The sequence below is a fragment of the Zalophus californianus genome, chromosome 15, assembly GCF_009762305.2.
Source record: "Zalophus californianus isolate mZalCal1 chromosome 15, mZalCal1.pri.v2, whole genome shotgun sequence".
Lineage (NCBI taxonomy): Eukaryota > Metazoa > Chordata > Mammalia > Carnivora > Otariidae > Zalophus > Zalophus californianus.
This window is the reverse complement of record NC_045609.1, coordinates 3,277,304-3,296,958: the sequence shown is the minus strand read 5'-3', so window position 1 is coordinate 3,296,958 and position 19,655 is coordinate 3,277,304. Positions and strand designations below refer to the sequence as shown.

General features: G+C 40.1%; 1 protein-coding gene and 1 pseudogene across 1 annotated transcript in view; both read right to left on the bottom strand.

Annotated features, from left to right (window-relative positions):
• The window catches only part of PCDH15 (protocadherin related 15), a 1,343,394-nt gene that overhangs the window by 626,115 nt on the left and 697,624 nt on the right, over window positions 1–19,655 (bottom strand). The window lies entirely within an intron of this gene.
• On the bottom strand, window positions 6,758–8,693 carry LOC113923414 (annotated as a pseudogene).

Here is a 19,655-nt window from a genome sequence, read left to right as displayed (position 1 = left end):
CTGCAGACAGTGTGGAAGAAGTTTCTGGACAGGCAGCTATAGAGCTTTGGGAAGGACAGGCTTTCTGCCAGGTGTGGTGATCCCCCTTCTCAGCCACGTACGGACCCCGTGCACCAGGACCAGTCCAGGGGGTGGGTGCAGTTTCAGGACCCTCTGGAAATTCGGGCACAAGGCTAAATCTATCTTCCTTGTGTCTCATTGTGGTTGAACCTGAGTATCTCCACACATGAGCACGGCAATTCTGAATAAAATACAGGGGTGCCATTTAGAGAAGGTTGGGAATAACTACCACAGAAGGGAAGATTTTAATACTGAAGACAATTCAAGTAAGTTTTCAACGAGTTCCAAAACAGGTGCTTCTCTACATATAAAATAAATGTGCCGACAGTGCACTAATTTGTTAACAGTGGAATTTGTAAGATGATAAATCTGGGTAATCTAATTTCAAAAGCATTTACAGGAACTGGGTATTTACATGCATTCTGAAGAAGACATGCTTGAATACGATTTCTGTGTTACGTGCAACGTGATAACTCCTTATAGTCAGTGTAACCTTAAACTGCGGGGTTATTGTCTCTACTGGACAGAAATCTTCAAGTAAACCTACACCTTAACAGGTTCTGCACTCTTAATCAAACAGTAAATGGTAAAACCACACTCAGGTGCATCTGTGGTTCCATAATCCTTACACGGGTCTCTTGAACAGTGCCCCAGGAGGAGGCTCAGAGACCACGTTGTCCCTCCCCACTTGACCTTATTCCCAATGTTGAGTATCTCTTTGTCTCTGCAGCATCCCTCTGGCTATCATGTAACAATTGATCTAAACATGAGTGACCTAATTACATTAAAAACAACAACAGCAATACACGATGCTTGCCAGGAAGAGAGAGTCAACAGTTAGGAAAGATGCTTCCCTAAACTCAGTGAAGGAGGAAGGTCTAAGTTCAGGTTTTAGGGACTGAGGTTATCAGACAAGGTTTAGAGACTAATATGTCCTGACTTACAGCATGCATTCTAGTTTTGTCCTTTTAACTTGTCTTGCCTCTGTACTCTTGAACAGCAATCACACTGTTACTTTTCTATGCAGTATTCTTCCCTTACCTTTTTGCTCAATCATCTATTCCATTTTTTCCGACGATCCTTCCAAGGCTCTCCAAATTTGAATTAATATTTCTTTCTTTTAATTGCTAGAGTGATTATCGCCTATACTGTTACTTAGCAATTACTCATATGATGCCTTATAAAATTTCTTTTATGTCAACAGCCAGTCAAATCTGCTTTTTAATTTTCTGAAATTATTTGAAAAATATTTTATACTCTTGGCACATAACAGGCGCTTAATGAATGGCTGACTTATTGAAGTGAGCATAAGCTGACATTTTAAAATTCATCTTTTTTGAAACACTTTTGTTTGCTATAGAAAATGGCTTCCTACATATTAATGATAAAAAAATGAGGCATGATATAAGAGCCATGTCTATAATTAATCTTTGAGCCGATGAATCAAGTGTAAGCCGTTATTTCTGTAAATCAGAAATTCAAACTTAATTTCGTAAATTAAAAAGATGCATTTTGAGTAATATGGCAAAACACTTCTTTTTACATTAATGTAGTACATTTTTAAATGTATCTTTTCCTCAAAAAGTCATTATGTTGTTGCTTGTTAAGTAACATTCAGCCATAGCATAGAAAACAAAACAGGGCTTTTATAGGACCACCTGATTTATGAGAGCATAATTAACTTTTCAGCATTGTCAGTGGAGTTCTGCTTATCACTTTCCAAAATAAAGACAGAGGGGAGAAGGTGAGGAAACCTTGTAAGGTATGAATAAGGTCAAGCACAAGTGTGGCCTTTTTCTGTCTTATAAAATCTTATAAAAACATTATTTAAAATGATTAAAATATGAACTATTTTTTAAAAGAATCTGAAATAAATTTTAAGACAGTCAACGTATTTTCCTGTTGCAAAAATATTTTACTTATTTTCTAAAATACTAAATTCTGGAATGTGTAAACATACTTTCCCTAAACTGCAAAACTCCAAACAGCAACAACAAAAGGTATTTTGTTGCTGTTACACAAATATCATGAAAAAAAAATCATTTTGATTTGTAGTCAAATCAGTCACTTTGGATCAGGTTTATTAAGAGTTTACCCCTAATTTTTGTCACCTTCAATAGCTGTTGATTTCAGTGAGGGTAAAGAAAGTGGTGAGGATGTTATAAGCCACGTGTTCTCTCGATTCATGAGCCCTAACCAGAAAGCCACTGTGGTAGAAGAAGTAAATAAAAAGCTCCATGCATGAGACACAAGAAATTCCTTTAATAAATGATTATTGTTACTTATCATGTGCATCAGAAACCAGAAGAACGTTGCAATCTAGAGAGAGGATATGGTAGAAACAGAACCAGAAATGTGAAAGTTAAAAAAAAAATGTGCAGGTCAGGGACAGCAGAGGGTACTGTGCATTGTGATCAGGGAAGACATTGGTTCTGAGAAGCTTCCAGAAGAAGGTAACAGCTGACCACAGTCTTGGGGGACGAGGAAGAGAGTGACAAGGAGCAGACAGGCATTTGCAGGGCATGGAAAACGAATGACCAGATGGTGAAATGTATCATATAAAGGGAAGGGCATATAAGTTATCTGCACAGTTTAAAATAGTAATGGCTTAAAAATAAGCTCCCATGTTACCACCCACCTCTACTTTCAGAAGGAAGAAGAAAACTGTTGCTAGAGAAGTACGGGGAATGCAAACAAAGGAGTCACTGCGTGTGGTGTCCACACGGGACAGGTGCATTCGGGGTGAGAGGCTGCTATTTTTCTTACGCAGAATTTTACAGGTCAGTGTACGTGATGGCCATAAGAATGATTAAGGGCTAGAAAATGTTAAGAAGCACTAGTTTAAACAGAGGGAGAGGAAAATTTATGCAAATACTGACTGAAATTTGTCCAGATATATGTTAAAGATAATCTTTTGAGAGGGTGAGGTTCTAACACAGTAAAATTGTAGTGAGCAAAAACTTCTTTTTAAGGAGCTATTTGGAAGAATCTTGAGTGAAACATTGCCAACTGAAGCACACACAGAGATACGTCCTTGAGAAGAAAGATGGCTCAGAGACTTGCAGGCCTTGGAAACGTTACGTTAAAAGTGATGAGAAAAAGAGCTGGAGAGAACTCAAATGGTCATTCCATCTGAGAAGACGGTGGACTCTCTCTCTCTCCACCCCCCCCCCCCACTCCAGGAACAATATTACTTAGATCAGTTTTACTTCTATTTTGTTGTTAACCTTCAGTTCCCACTCATGTGCCTGGCAAAATAAGGGTTTTAATTATTTGCCTGCACATTCAATATTCAAATAGTGCATTCTTTCTCCATATACTAGAAGACTTTGAGTTATCAAGGTACTATTGAAAACTGTGTAACAATCCATTGGAAGGGCATCTTTAAATATTTTGTCATTAGTGCATTGTTTTATCACCTCCGAAGAAACTTGGAATACATTATCTAAACCTTGGATAAAAATATAAAAATATGTCCCTAAATTTACAGGAAATTTATAAACACAGAATTCTAACTTATCATTTTTTCTGTACATATGGGTATCATTATCTCAAATTTGATTAGATTTTCCAAGGTATTAGGTATTTGGTTATGTAAAAAGTCTTTATAACCCGAATCGTAAAGTTGATCAAATGATTAAGTAGTCACAACGATTTGCAAGCTAGCAAGATGATATATTAAGTACATAAGCCTTTCAAAAGATTAAAACCTAAAAGGAAAACCCTTGCCAAAGTAAATTTACCATAAACACAAATACAAAGAAACAAAACTTTCATTTCTAGGTTCAAATTGCGAGGAATTTGACGACAATGAATATGCTACTCGTACTGCTTATGAAAAACGTACAAAAGACATCTGCTGAGATATCTGCTGCTGAACATACTCACTTAGATGGTGTCCTGATTTTTCAAATACAAGAAAACTTAGGAATAAAAACAAATGTGCAGAGAGATATCGAAAGCTGGATTCCTAGAAGTGGGAAAAAAAAATTCTCTAATCGATCTGTTTCACAGATAGGGAGAAACTGGATCCAAAATGATGAAGTGACAAGTCCCCAGGTAGATTTCAGGGTCAGAACAAGAACCAGGGTTGAATGCTCTGTGAAAGCCCCTGGGCCAAGCTCCTCCCAGGTCCCCGAGTCCACCATATGAAAGTAAGTTAGCTCAGTGGTTCATATAATCACTGAGCTCTCAAAAACAAACCAACACACCATTTCCCACAGGCAGGCAGGGCTGAGCACATGCCAGGCTCTTAGGACAGGCTGCTGCTGAACTGACAAAGATCTAAAGGCAGGTAAGAAGGAAGAGCATTCCAAGGAGGAGTTATGGCTAAAAAAACAAATACCATCTACAGGTATTTCTTCCATAGCCTGGAAATATGGAATTTATTAATAAAACAAGACAAAACATGCGCAGCTCTCAAAGCTACAAATGACCACAGATGACAGACACTGTGGCATTCTTTTTTTTTAATTTGAATTCAATTTAATTAACATATAGCATATTATTAGTTTCAGAGATAGAGTTCAATGATTTATCATTTGTATATAACACCCAGTGCTCATTACATCACATGCCCTCCTTAATGCCCATCACGCAGTTACCTCATCCCCTACCTGCCTACCTTCCAGCAACGCTCAGGTTGTTTCCTAGAGTTAAGAGTATCTTATGGTTTGTCTCCCTCTCTGATTTCATTTTGTTTTATTTTTCCTTCCCTTCCCCTATGTTGATCTGTTTTGTTTCTTAAATTCCACATGAGTGAAATCATATGCTATTTGTCTTTCTCTGACTGACTTATTTCATTCGGCATAATACCCTCCAACTTCATCGACATCTTTGCAAATGGCAAGATTTCATTTTTTGATGGCTGAGTAATATTCCGTTGTGTGTGTGTGTGTGTATATACATGCATATATATACCATATCTTCTTTATCCATTCATCAGATGATGCACTTTTTCCATATGTTGGCACTGTTTTCCAGAGCGGCTGCACCAGCTTGCATCCCCACCAACAGTGTAGGAGGGCTCCCCTTTCTCCACACCCTCTCTAGCATTCTTTATTATGAAATAAATTGCAGGGGTGCCTGGGTGGCTCAGTCGTTAAGCGTCTGCCTTCGGCTCAGGTCATGATCCCGGGGTCCTGGGATTGAGCCCTGCCTCAGGCTCCCTGCTCGGCAGGAAGCCTGCTTCTCCCTCTCCCACTCCCCCTGCTTGTGTTCCTGCTCTCGCTGTGTCTCTCTCTGTCAAATAAATAAATAAAATCTTAAAAAAAAAGAAATTGCAGAACAGTTCATGCTGATTTCAATAGAGTCCTTAATTTCTTTACCAGTGAAATAAATTCTTTAAAAGTCTAAAAATAAAGTTTAATTTCTTTTTCCAGATATATTACCTGTTTTAAATGAAAGGCATTATGAAATTTAGCTTAAGCTGGTGTATTTTCACAACTTCAAACAGCCTAAAAATTATTCTTCTCTAATTTTTTTTTAATATGCTAGTTACACTTGGAGTATTTATGAAAGGAACACAATGTTTTACCATACTTTTTCAAATATTTGGTATAATTGTTATTGAGTTTTATCATGCAGATTTCAGCTGTACTGCAACAACTGATTTAGCTCTGAATCACTGATTCTACTCAATTAATATTTCAATAATAATTAATGCCAATGATTATTGCACGCCATAGAAGTTGCAAAAATTATCACATTACCCACCATTTTTTTAAGTTGGAATTTAAACTTTGTTCAAAGCAGGACCAGCCATGGAAATTTACCTCCTCATTCTGTCATTAACTGTATATGTTTGGACAACTTATTTAATGTCCTTAAGTAATACCTTTATCTTGAAAATTCTAGTAACAATCCTACTTACAGGGTCCTTACCTATATTAACAGATAATGCATGTAAAACAACCAGCAAGGTGTTTGACACATAGCAGATACTCAATAAAATCTCCACTCATTTGCATTTGAATTTGCCAGATCTACAGAGACATTTAAACATCATGACAATTATACAATATTTTTTTTTCTGAAATGTATCTTATTTATCCATACTTATTGAGATAAGGTAAATGTAAGTCAATTAGCAAAAACAGCAATCAGTGTCATTTATTATCATCTGCATTGCTTCAGAGGAGAAGCGTCTCATAAACAACTGGTAACTCTGAAATCTGTCCATGTAGCTGCAGGTAAAGATGATTGTTAGTGTCAGGGAATGTCATGGGAATCATTTCAAAGTGGTCCTTACACTTGCACTGGTCCACCTGCTTGTAAGCTGTCAAATAGTTTCCTCAATGCCAGGCCTGCAAACTGCATATATAACACATATAAGCACGGGGACAGCACTGGTAGGGTACTTCCGGGGTCTGTGCTAAATGCTTTAACAAGCTCATTCACCATGTGTTGTATGTTTCTTTTTTTCCCCTCCTTTGTGGCATCTTTATTTTTCTATCTGGTACATGAACAAAGTGAACATGGTCAGAAACATCAGCTGCACTGAAACACCAGCTGACTGTAAAACAGAGGGCACGTGGACATGGAAGGGCAAGGTGGCAATTCCAGACTAGCTTCCCCCAAAGGGCTTATGCTCCAAGCCCGCAACCAGAGGCTGCTCTGGGCGGGACTGTGCAGTGCATCTCTGGGGAGGAGCGACAAGGAGGACCAGTCGCAACAGGGACTGCAGCCAGGCATGAATTTATTGGCTTCTGGCCTCACGCTCCTGCTTGAGGAAGTTGATGAGCCCATTGGTGGAAGAGTCGTGAGAGGTCACTGGGCTACTGCCGCCAAAGCTCAGGCTTGATTTTCTTGTCCAGCTGCTTTCCCAGCTCCACCCCCACCGGTCAAAGCTGCTGATGTCCCAGATGATACCCTGAATGAAGATCTTGTGCTCATACATGGCAATCCAGGTTCCCAGGATGAATGGCGTGAGCTTGGTGAACACAATAGAGTTGGTTGGCTGATTTCCTTCAAAGACCTTGTGTAGCAACAGCTTCTCCAAGGCCTCTGGACTCTTCCCTGCGGCCTGCAGCTCCTTCTGGGCCTCTTCTGTCGACTTCCCCTTCATCAGGGCCTCAGTCTGGGCCAAAAAGTTGGCCAAGAGGATCTTGTGATGCCCTCCTTATGAACCTTCCTTGTGAACCATTCCTTATTGGGTGCTGGGTCTGGACGGGGACGAGGAAGTCACAAGGTATCATCTCGGTGCCTTGGTGGATGAGCTGGTAGAAGGCATGCTGGCTATCGGTCCCTGACCCCCCACACACAATGGGGCCCGTCTGGTGGTCCACACGAGTGCTGGACCTGGTGATGTACTTCCCGTTGGACTCCATGTCACCCTGCTGGAAGTAGGCAGCAAAGTGGTACAGATACTGGTCATAGGGCAGCATGGCCTACGTCTCACATCCAAAGCAGTTGATGTACCAGACACCCAGCAGAGCCAGCAGGATGGGGGCGTTCTTCTCCAGGGGCGTCATATGGAAGTGCTGGTCCCTCCAGTGGGCCCCTGAGGGCAGCTGCTCGAACATGTCAAATCCCATATGCAGTGCAACAGAGAGTCCAATGGCTGACCACAGCGAGTAGCATCCTCCTACCCAATCCCAGAGCTCGAACGTTTTGAGGGTCAATCCCAAACTCCTTCACTTTGGCTGTGTTTGTAGACAGGACAACAAAGTGCTTTGCAACGGCAGAAGGGTCCTTGGCCGACAGGAGAAACCACTCCTTTGCCGTCTCCACATTCGCAATGGTCTCCTGGGTATTAAGGTCTTGGAGGCAATGATGAACAGGGACGATTCAGGGTTCAGAGTGGCCAGAGTTTTGGTGATGTGGGTCCTGTCGATGTTGGAGACAAACCAGACCCGGGGACCTCCTGAAGAGTATGGCTTAAGGGCTTCGGTCACCATGAGGGGTCCCAGGTCAGAGCCGCCAATGCCGATGTTAATGACGTCTGTGATGGGCTTGCCTGAGTACCCCTTCAAGTCGCCGCTCCGGACTCGCTGGCAGAAAGAAACTTCATCTTCTCCAGGACCCTGTTGACCTCTGCCATCACATCCTTGCCATCTACCAGAATGGGTGTGTTTGCCTGGTTCCGCAAGGCCACGTGCAGCACCACCCAATCCTCTGTGAAATTGATCTTGCCGCTGAACATGTGCTCCTGGACAGCCTCCACACCCCTGGCCTTGGCCAGGTCCACCAGCATCTGCATCACAGTTTTGCTCACAAGGTTCTTGTGAGTAATCCACCAGAATATGCCCATGGTTGGTGTTCAGGTTCCAGCTGAAGTGGCTAAAGCATTCCTTGTCCCCCTTGAAAAGGCGACGCAAGTTGAGGTTCAGAGCCGTGTTCGTGGTACCATTTCTGCAGCTTCTGGAACTGCAGATTCTGGGTGAGCGCGGCCATGGCGACAGCGGTGGGTTACATGGGCTTGGACGAGCTCGGAGGAGGAAGAGGGGGTTGGCGGCGCGTAGCTAGCCTGTATGTTCCTTTCATAACACCACGAAGAGGCTGTTATTCCTGCTTGGTAAAGGACATACCCCAAGTACCTGGCCTGAGATAATGAGGAGCAGAACCGATTTCAAACAAGGCAAGCTGAGTCCTCACCACATGTGCCTGAAGACCCCTCCTGCCACCTCACATGGCTGCCGTGGAAAGAACACAGGCAAACAGAAACCACCGCATCTGACCTCTGGTTCTTTTATCTTTGTGTTCAGAAACCGGTAGGTCGTTGGTCTAAGGGGTCGAGAAGGTCTCCTTCTTTTTGGAGTGGGCCCTGATGCTTTCCCCAGTGCAGGTGCTTTCTGAGCAGGTCTGTGCTTGTCGGCTGGCCTGTGGCCTCCATGAGTGTGGTACTGCACCTGTGACCTTGCCTCTGTTCCATTTTCTCCCCCATCTCCAATTTATCATCACTTCCTAAATGTATATTAAATTCGTGTGGCCTACTGTTATGCATTCAAATCTTTCTGAAAACATAAGACTAATTTTGGATATCCGTGTACAGTTTCATAGATCTCTGTACTTTTATTGCTGTAAGAGACCTCACATGGGGTCAAGTTCAAAGGGTCAGAACAATGTTACCCTAATATTTCCAGCATTTTACAAAAGCCTAAAGATATTGACCATTTATTTGCCAACCATTCCCCACCTCTCACCTAAAGCTACACAGATTACCAAAAACATCCAGCTTCTTGGATTATAATGGGGAGTTTGCTTGTCTCATTTTTTGTTGTTGCTGTTGTTGTTTTCAAGATTTTATTTATTTATTTGACAGAAAGAGAGCCCGCGAGAGAGGGAACACAAGCAGGGGGAGTGGGAGAGGGAGAAGCAGGCTTCCCGCGGAGCAGGGAGCCCGATGCAGGGCTCCATCCCAGGACCCCAGGGTCATGACCTGAGCCAAAGGCAGATGCCTAAGGACTGAGCCACCCAGGCACCCCTGCTTGTCTCATTTTGATGAGACATTCCGATTGGCAGGCATATGTAGATTTGCAAAAAAAAATAAAAAAATTTAAAGTACAGGGTCTGCAGAGAGGAAATAATTAAAACATATCCTAAGGAAAAAAGCTTGGAAACCAGTATGCTAGTAAATCCCAAAAGTTACATGCCCAAAAGTTGTAATGAGAGCCAGGAGCGCCAAAATCCAATCTGTTATTTACATTGTATTTTTTTAAAAGAAAAGAAAGATGTTAAACGTGTAGATTGCCAAGTTTAAAATATACAGATCTATCTCCTTCCTTTAAGCCAAATCTTGTTAAGAAAAGGAATTTGAGCTTCTAAAGGAAGTGACATAAATCCCATATTTAACATAAAAGTAGGCATCTGCCTGATTTTAGGAGCGTGCATGCAGTCATTAGGATAAGTGCTGTCTGCCCCATGCCTGCATTCCACCATTCCATCCCTTTCTCTCCCAGAGTGAAGCTAACAAGTAATTTAAAAATAATTGAAGAATTAAATCGTCATTGGTGGTCATTTTCCTTTTTTGCCTATGCCTTCAACAGACTTATTCCAGCAACTCCATTAATATAGCTATTGCAAAATAAAGGAAAAAAAGAAGAAAGCTGAGCAAATGGCTTTTAAAATTACAAAAAAAGGTAACATATTGTGTTGCTTCGGATAGCAGTCAAGTCTAGAGGCAAAACAGAAATAACAGATGCAATATAAATTCAGAGTTATGCGAGTCACACAGGAACCCAGGCTCCCCAAACCAGCCCAATATGCTCCACCTGAGGAAAGACTGCAAGAGACGAACGGAAATTGCACGAGCAACATAAACGGGGAGACAGCAACACTGTAATCCTGATTCGGTAATAAATTTTGGAAAAAAATGTATACTGATTGGATTTCTTATTAAAAACTTCAATCAAGGAGAAATTTCTTCCAAATCAATATAGGCCTCTAAAATGTTTTTGGGACTGTGAGATTTTAAGATCCACTGTAATTGAGTGAAGTTACTAGTTTGGACCTAATTAAATTCTCTCTGAAAGCTAGTCACAGAGGTGCTTCGTTATTTTGTCCGTGCCTTCGTGGCGTCACTGGGCTGGTTTTGGGAGCAGCCTAAGTAAAACGCATTATAATTCCGATGGAAAATTTAAAGGTGGGTGCATAATTTATTGAACGAGTAATTCGACATAATGTTTCTAATGATGTTAGAACGGGCAGCTAGGCTCTAGCAGCACACCTGGAGGCCAGCCAGGAGGAAGGGGCAGCCAGCTCGCACGCAGGCAGGGCAGAGGCGCGCCCGGGCAGCGCGTACCAGAAACCGCGTCGCACCAGCCGGGCCCAAGATGCCGTGGGCCAGGACGGAAACCCCTGCCAAGTAGGCAGAAAGAGCGGGAACGGCCGCTTCCGGCCCCAAGTAATGAATATTCCGCCCCCTTGTTAACAGCCGCCCGTAGAAGACAGACACCCAGCCCAGGGCGCACCGCGTGCTCTCCTTCTCTGGAGCGCACCTGCTCGCCTGTCTGCTCAAGTCAACTTGACCGCTCGAGTGGCTCGTGCGCTGTGCTGCGTGTCTGTCTGCCCCTGTATTCTTCCTGGGGACAAGACCAAGAGCCTCTGGGGACATCTTTAGGATGCGTGGAGCCCCAGAGCCCGGGTCTCCCCACTTCACCAGGCAACAATGGATACACACTCATTAATCACCTAATTCGTGCATGACACATTATATAAGCCACTAAAAGCCTGCGTTTGTTTTGAATTGTTCCAGAAGGAATTCTTTCTACAGTAATAACTCTTAGTTGTTACATGAAAAAGTGAAGGAATGCCTTCTCCCCATAGAACAAGACAGCAAGAAAGTAAAAATGAAAAGATATCTACACCATGCATTTTTGGGTAAAACTACTGGTTCTGTCTACTCGCCCTCCCACTGCTCATGCCCCTTGACGTGTAACTGTGTAATTCCTTCACTAACATTTTCCTGACTTCTCCTATTGAACAGAAAAAATAACCTCACCCATTCCTAATAGAGAAGAGAATCTGAGGGGGAGAAAAAAAGAAAAAAGAAAATCCTTTCAATCACTTAAACACACAGTAAGCATTTTCTTACAACTGTGGTAATAAATGATGTCATATTACACTTTCTATTCACATGGACAGATCCTCAGCAGCCCCAACCTGGACAATCAGTGCCAGTTTCCAAAACAACTTTCTTGAGTTTCTGTTTTCAGTGGTCTGGCTTAGTTATGTTGAAATCCTAACTCCCAATTGTTTGGTATCTGGGGGGGTTGTCTTTAGCAGGTAATTAAGTCACGAGAGTAGAGACCCCATTATCTGCCTCTCATGAGGGCATGGGATCTGTGTCCTTCTAAGAAGAGACACAGAGAGATGGTCTCTCTCTTGGCCACATGAGTGAGCTTACCGTGAGAAGGTGGCTGTCCGCGAGCCAGGAGGCAGATTCTCACAAGACATCAGATTTCCTGGTGCCTTGAACTTGAACTTCCCAGGCTCCAATACCATGAGAAATAAATGTTTGTGGTTTAAACCCCACAGTCTGAGGTCTTTATGTTATGGCAGCCCAAAATAAGAGAGTGACATCTTTCAGATGCCTGGATACTACTCTGAGTCACTAGCGGTCAGAATAAAAGTCACAATTAAGATAAGTTCTAACAGCAAAATTAATAAGCCCACTTTCTGTTGTAGAGCACAGTCCTTTTACTAGCTCTTTGATAGAATAATGATCAGGTAACATGATGCCAGCTTTTCTTTATTATTACTTTTGGCTTAAAACAGTGATTTATTTTTTCCTCAGGATTATGTGTGTTTCCTGGGCTCTGTGGGGTGGTTCTTCTTGACGTGGTGTCGACTACGTCACTCATTTAATGACATTCTATTGGGAGCTCAGTGGGGCTGACACCCAAGACCCCATCCTGACAGGCCATCCATACACTGTAATAGCAGGTGCTGATAATTATGAATGACAGCAAGTTTTAAATTAACTGCATAATTAAATCCTCATTCACAGCATTGAGTTGTTGTTTTCAATCTATGCGAATGGATCAAGTGGGAGGCAATGACTGGGCCACCAGGAGATACGAAATACTCAAGAGGCTCGCGCACCACCTAAAAACTCAGTGGAGAGCTTGTGAGTGCCAAAGAGGTTCCATGGCAATATCGGACTTGAGCAAAACCAAAAATGACCTTGGAAGATTGTGACAAGTTAATCCCATAGAGGACTCATCATCTGACCTAAATCAAAGATCCTGAACCTAAATCAAAGGGTTTTTTACCACTTAAAATCCAGATTCTCTTCAAAATATACAAAGAAGAGAAAGAAACTTTATGGCAAGATAAAACATGTCACACTTGCCAAATATCAACCCTATGAGAGATAAAGACTTCCAAGAACTCACAATGACAGTGAATATTTTTGGTTGTATTCCAAAACAGTTATCAAACCTAAGCAGAGGACCTAGGAACGTCACCTTATGATTAGGTGCAGAAGTCTTTCATAAAATTTTCTGAGATCAAAAAAGTGTTCAGCAACTGAACAGAGTAAAAAATAAAATTAAAACCTAATAACTATAACTATTCTGAAGACAGGCATTTTTTCCCCAAAGAAATATAAAAAAAAAATATTGGCCACCTATGAGGAAATATGTATTTCTTGTAAACATTAGCAAATACTACACTGTGATTTTCAACTTTTTCCTCCTGAGAGCATAGAAACTGGATAGAGGTATGAGAGCCCAATGTTGTCTATATTTGGGGATCAACATCCTTTGCAAATAAATGTCTATGTTTTTTCCTACTCTAATAATCTGTGATTCTATAATTTGATATTAAACTCAGATCTTTGTACTACAGAATTTATGATTTTAAAAGAACTTCAAGGATTCTTACTCATTCATTCAATACTTGATTTCCTTCTGTACAAATAGAATAGTTATGAGTTCATGCTTGAGTCAAGTTAACAGTGGCCTAAATATTTTTTGAAGAAACTTTATTGCACAAAATTCTTCCATTATATATTTTTCTCTTACACACACTCACTAAATTTGTCTGGCTTTACTGGCAATTGTTTAATTTCAAATTATATGAAAATTAACCACCAATGATAGTGATTTGCCTCAGCTAACCATATTTTTTATATAAAGAGATGTTGGTCATTTTTAAGCATACTGTGAAATTGTAATTGACAAAAATATTTAAAAAATATATTTAAAATGAAAATAATAAAAATTAATTATAAATATTTCCAATATTATTATGATTTTGTACATTTTTATACCAAAAATGGCAGCTTGCAATAACAGCTACTTTTTACAGGATGCTCACTAATGTAGAGCCTATTCTAGGAGCTGCCATATTTTGAATGATTGCTTCATCTAGAAAGATAAACATTCTTATGTTTATCTTTGGTAATTTCTGGATGATGAGACTATATGCAATTTTATTATGTTTCTTTTCTACAATGAACAAATATGTGATTTTTAACATTATGAAAAGTAAATTATGCTATTTCTTTTGCTTTAATTGTTCAATTGTTGCTAATTTTTTTTCTTTTCAATTGTTGTTAATTTCTATACAAGCCACGGTAAGTGAATAATGGCACCTTCACAGAGTGCTTAGAGTTCGATGTCCAAGGCAAGTCAGCCTATACTACATATATTAAAATCTCCTTCAGTTGGAATTTGATGTTAATGCAGAGGCATATGTATATTCAGAGGAAAGATGAACCATCCTATTTGGGACCAGATTCCAAATCTCAGGAAGTATCAGGAGGACCACCACCATACTGCAGTAACAAGGCCCTTCTAAGCAAAACAGCCCTTTTCCAGAGTATGGCTCATTGGGGATAAATTGATGTTTGGAAATACAGCCATGCCCCTTTGAATTTATAACATAAGATAAAAATGTGGCAGTCATTTGAACTTCTAATACTTACTAAAGATAAACGTTAATAAAAATTTTTGGCATTTTTGGTTGGAAATCTATGTGTTTTTCTTAAGTTAATAAAAATGTTTCCCAGAACAGTCTCATTCAAAGTTACAACACTGTCTTCAGTAACAAAATAATGTTGAAAAAGTGGGGTGCAATATCTAATACACCCTATGAACAGATGTTACATTCTAGAGATATGAATGCAGGAAGAGGTAGAAATTGATAACCCAATTAAATTATGAGAGTACCCTTAAAATTAGCATAATTTCCTATAAAAAGGGATACTTCTCCAAGCTTATTATGAGTTGATAAGCAGAGTATATTTATTCAGATGCACCCCACTGGCATCCCTGGAGTAACACATGCCATTTAATATCCACGATGACTCCAAAGTTATAATAAGAATACAAACCACCCACCAGGAATAAAAATCAACATTACACAATTCCAATAACCTGTGTTGAGACTCTACATATATTCTGGAGCACAAAGCAAATTTCAGTTTGGTAGAAATGTATACAGTATACTCTAATTTTCTTTTCATCTCCAGTTTTTCTATGCTTATATATAAAAAAATTAAAACAAATTTATAGCATAATTATTTTCTGAAATTAAGTACAAATGCATACCTAAAGCAATTTCAATAAATAAACTGAAGCAAAACTTTCTGTTGAATTCCCAAAGCAATGGCACATTTTCAGTGGCCATGTGTGATGCTATTTAATTAACATCTAATAAATAAGTTAAATGGGAATAAAGCTTATAAAAATACAGGCATCAAAGTATACCTATATTAAAATCACAGAGTGCAATTTATAATAGTTTTAGAAGCAGAATGCTTACGGGACTATCTCCTTGGAGTTCCAGCTAACACGAGGTATCCATGTGAACTTACCAGGAATAAAAAGGTCTAATCTATAAGAACAAAGGGATTTGGAAAGAAATATTCAAGATTGAGAGATGTCAACAAAATTAATGAAGATTGGCAGATACTAACAACTGTTTAGATGATTTAGCCTAGCTAAAAGGATTGAAACCAAATAGCCACTGGTACAGAATCAAGAAGAAGCAATACTATTTGCACCCCAATTTCTCAGCAAGATCTCAGGAACAGAAAGCATTAGGCACTTCAGTAGCCAATGTGGGTGAGGTTGGGATTAAAAGTAAAAGGATTAACTGAAACACCAGTAAGGAGAGTTAGACACCAAATTGTCCTCCCTAATGCACAGTCAACTGACTGTAGATGCCTCCATCCACAGCTCGCCCATCACAAAGAGATTAGAAATAAATATATAGGGTAGAGGAAAGAGGAATAAAGCCGTGGGTAGGGAGGTGGAGGTAGTGAAGGGTAGCAACTTATGGAACCTCAAAATATTATTGTGGGAGTTCAGGCATGGCAACCCCAATATGCCACTTTGGTATAGTGATTCTTTTGAACTGTAGATACTTGAAAAACATCAAATGCAGGCAGAGATTTTCTCAGAGCTCTCCTTATCTTCCGAAAGACTGTCTTTGGAAAGGAACTTGATTCAATTGTCTTGGATCCCCTCCCGGAGAGTTTTATCAATAAGGAGGACTGACTGTTATTACAGGTGAGGACATTTGAAGAAGACACACCCACACCAACTTTGCCCCACCTGCTCTTCTGAGGGCCTGTTCATCTTTCCTAAAGCACGTTTATTCTCCCCTAAGAGGCCTACATTCCCCCCTCCCTTCCCTATAAAGATGTTATTTAAGCCAGAATTCTAAGCCACTTTGGAGAGTTACTCATTTTTCTCTGAATAACTCCCATATACACATGAGGTATACATGCTAATAAATTTCTTTCTGCTTTTCTTTTATTAACCTGCTTCTTACTTTGGGGATTGCAGCTAAGAATTCAAAAAGGTGAAGGTAGAATTAATTTTCTTCCCCTACCATAGACCCTGGGGACAGAAATTTGTTAAACATCCACTGTGTGTTTTGAGGTTATATAACAAGAAAGCTGCATTATTGCTCATGATTCACAAAAGCTCAGGGAAGTTACATTACTTGACTGAGATTACACAGAAGCTGTGCTTCTGCAAAATTATATTATTTTCTGATATGCCTCCTGTGCTTTATGGCCATGCCACACACTTCTTGATGAAGCAGAAACAAAATGGAGAGTCCATCAGGGCATTAAAAGAAATGAACACCATGGTTATGTATAAGCAGAAGGTCTGAGTTTATGTGGGACAGTGTGAGCTTGCAGAACTTCACATGCTCACATCGTTCTCCAAACATCTGTGGGCCAGAATCAGAAATTCAGCATATGCACCAGAGAATACTATCTGGATCCTGGCTGGAAGGGTGATGGCACAAAAATGTACAACTGTGAATTGATAGGCAGGTGCCAGTATCAGAATAAAGATAAGCAGCTACATATTCACCAGCTATCAGAAACATGCATCAGAGGTTCGAGGTGGAAAGGTAGGCAGACTAATAAAAGACATCAGTGCTCCTCCAAAACCATAAAGAGAATCTGATAATGAAAAATGATCCTGCATCCTCCAGCAGCATCATTTAAATTCCTACATGTGAGAGAAAGTCCTAGTGGAAGGAAAATAATATGAGGATCATAATACACGATTCTCAAGTCTGAAAAATGGCCAACAGGGACGTAAGGATCTAGAGAGAAGCAGCTTGGAGGGCAATACCCACAGGATCCGTCTGGGGCCAAGTGAATTTGGAAGGGGAATGTGGGAAGAGTCACATCCCAGAGGCCATTCATGGACAGCGAACAAGTTACACTCGTGGAAATCTGAGCAAGTTTTCTTTCCGAAGGGAGAGGACGGGATATGAAATTTTAGTTGTCTTCCCACTTGCAGGGATTTATGAAAATCAAATGGATTTTCTTTTTCAGAAGCTTCCATCAGGTTGTGTCAGCAACTAATACCTTTCATCATTTGTGACTTGGGTTCTTAATTAAATTCCCAGAGGGCACAGAAATGAAGAATCCCAGTAGGATCATATTACAGCAGATGAGGAACAGCTCCGCAAGCAAAATGTAATGTGTACCAGAAGAAGAAGGTAGGGCTGCAGAGAAGCTAATGTCAGCAAAGAAAGCAAACAGAAAACAAAAAGAAATGAATTCCACACCTTGGTTGTCTCGAGGTTTTCCATTATTTTTTCCATGTTTTCTTTTAAGAGGAACCTTTCTGCTTTCAAAACTGTGGGGAAGGGAATGAGCCATTGCCTGTTTTAGTTTTTGCTTTATGCCAGGTGCTCTAAAAATATTTCCAGTTTGCCCCTATCAAATAAATAAATTCTATGAATGTGTCCTGACAGTTAAGAAAATTGGCCTTTGATTATTCAATGATGTAGCTGGTAAGTAGCAGATCTGGTATACAAACTCGAGTCTGACTCATCTTCCAACCCTATACTCTTTGTGACACACCGCATTAAGTCTTAGATAATTCCCCTTCTGTCCAAAACCTAGTTGTAGTTTTTTTGCTGCTGTTGTTGTTGTTGTTATTTAACGTTTTCCATAATCTTTAGAAATGTATCCCTGCTCCTTTAAGAAGGAAAGATAGCTTATACAACCCAAAATTGCAATTTTGTTGTTGCAATGGAACCCAACAATTGATTCCAGCCCCTCCCTATAATTGAACAGAAAGGTGGCAACGATTTTTCATTGCTTTTAGAGAGAGGGGAGGAAAAAAGTCTCTATCACGTGAACAGAGCATAATAAGTGCCATTTTTGCAAATCGTCTGTTTGACAGTACCTTTGTAGAGGCACTGAAGTATCCTTTTTTGAGCATGAAGCAAGGAGACTGCCTTTCCTTCTCATACTCTCAAGGGACCCACTCAAACACCTAATAGTGCTTTTAAACCTTTAATGCATTCATAATGGAATTCCCCAGTTAGAGAGCTTCCTATTGTCTGGGTAGAGACTCCAGCTGCAGCTCTACAAATACCCCTCTTTTTTTTTTTTTTTTTTAAATACTGTTCACATGAATTGGAAGAATCTTCAAAGGAAAGCTGGAATATCTCGAATGGGAAACCTGAAATTAGTAGCAGGTCAGGAAGGTGCTGAAAAGATGGGGGGCGGGGAACGGTAGCCATGAGTGAGATTCAAGTCACATTAATGAAATGAGATAAGTAGCTTTGAACTAAAATCAATTCCAGATCCTCAGACAAGGAAGGAAGGCCTTCTTTTCATCTTGGGATACATTTAAAATCAACAAAAGTATAACAGACTCATAACCAGAAGTTACATGACAATGTAGGGATTTAGAAAAAGAATGGAAAACAAAGAGAAAGCGTGGACACCTCTCTACTTCAACAGTCTCTAAGTTCCAAGAAGTCTGAACTGGTAGAGTTAACTTCATCCACAATGAACGTCTGTACAACCTCTTCAAACATCCCGTAAAGCACTGCGCCGTTGTATGTGGGCAAAGAACATCTGATGATAGTAATAATAATAATAATAACAATAACAATAATAGTAAGTATAGATATTAACTTTCAGGCCAAAGTTCTTAGATCTACAAGTCAAAACCATGGAGAAAGCAAGACTCCTCCTGTGAAGAGACCTCTGAAGTTCACAGTTATCAGATGAGACTGAAATTGGGATGGAATGGTGAGATTTCACGAGAGAAGACTTTTTTTTCCCTTTCCTAAATTTTGTTCAGAACATCCAGTGAAGCAACTGAAGCTCTTTTTATAAGCAGTATACTGAAATAGGGCCAAAGTTAAATACTGAGAAAGAAGAATCAAGTGAAGTCAATTATATCTAATACTTGGGGGGGAAGCAAGATTGCATACTGCTTGCTACATTTCATATTTGTCTCCTTCTAAAGGAAGAACTTTGTCTCTGTCTTGTGAAAACGGAAAACTACAAGCCAGCTCTATTCATTTCTGTTTTTCTATTTTTCATGGAGCTAGATGCTAGCCAGTTGCTGGACTTCACCTGTGATATATTCACGACAAGAAACAAGTTGGAGAATTTCAGCCTGAAGTAAACAGAACAGATGGAATTGCTGTTTTGCCTTTTTACAAACCATGAGTTTTTTTAGCCATTTATTTTTCAAAAGTCCAGTTCTCAGCAAGGAGCATCCATATGAGTGTGTGCAATTCACATTCTGTTCTGAGACAAGACTGTCCACAAATTTGGGAAAAACATTGAGGTATGCCCTGGCAACCAGAAGCTTGAAATGATTTTTAAAACTCTAAAAGTAGAATGACATTTTAAAGCTTTAAAGTGA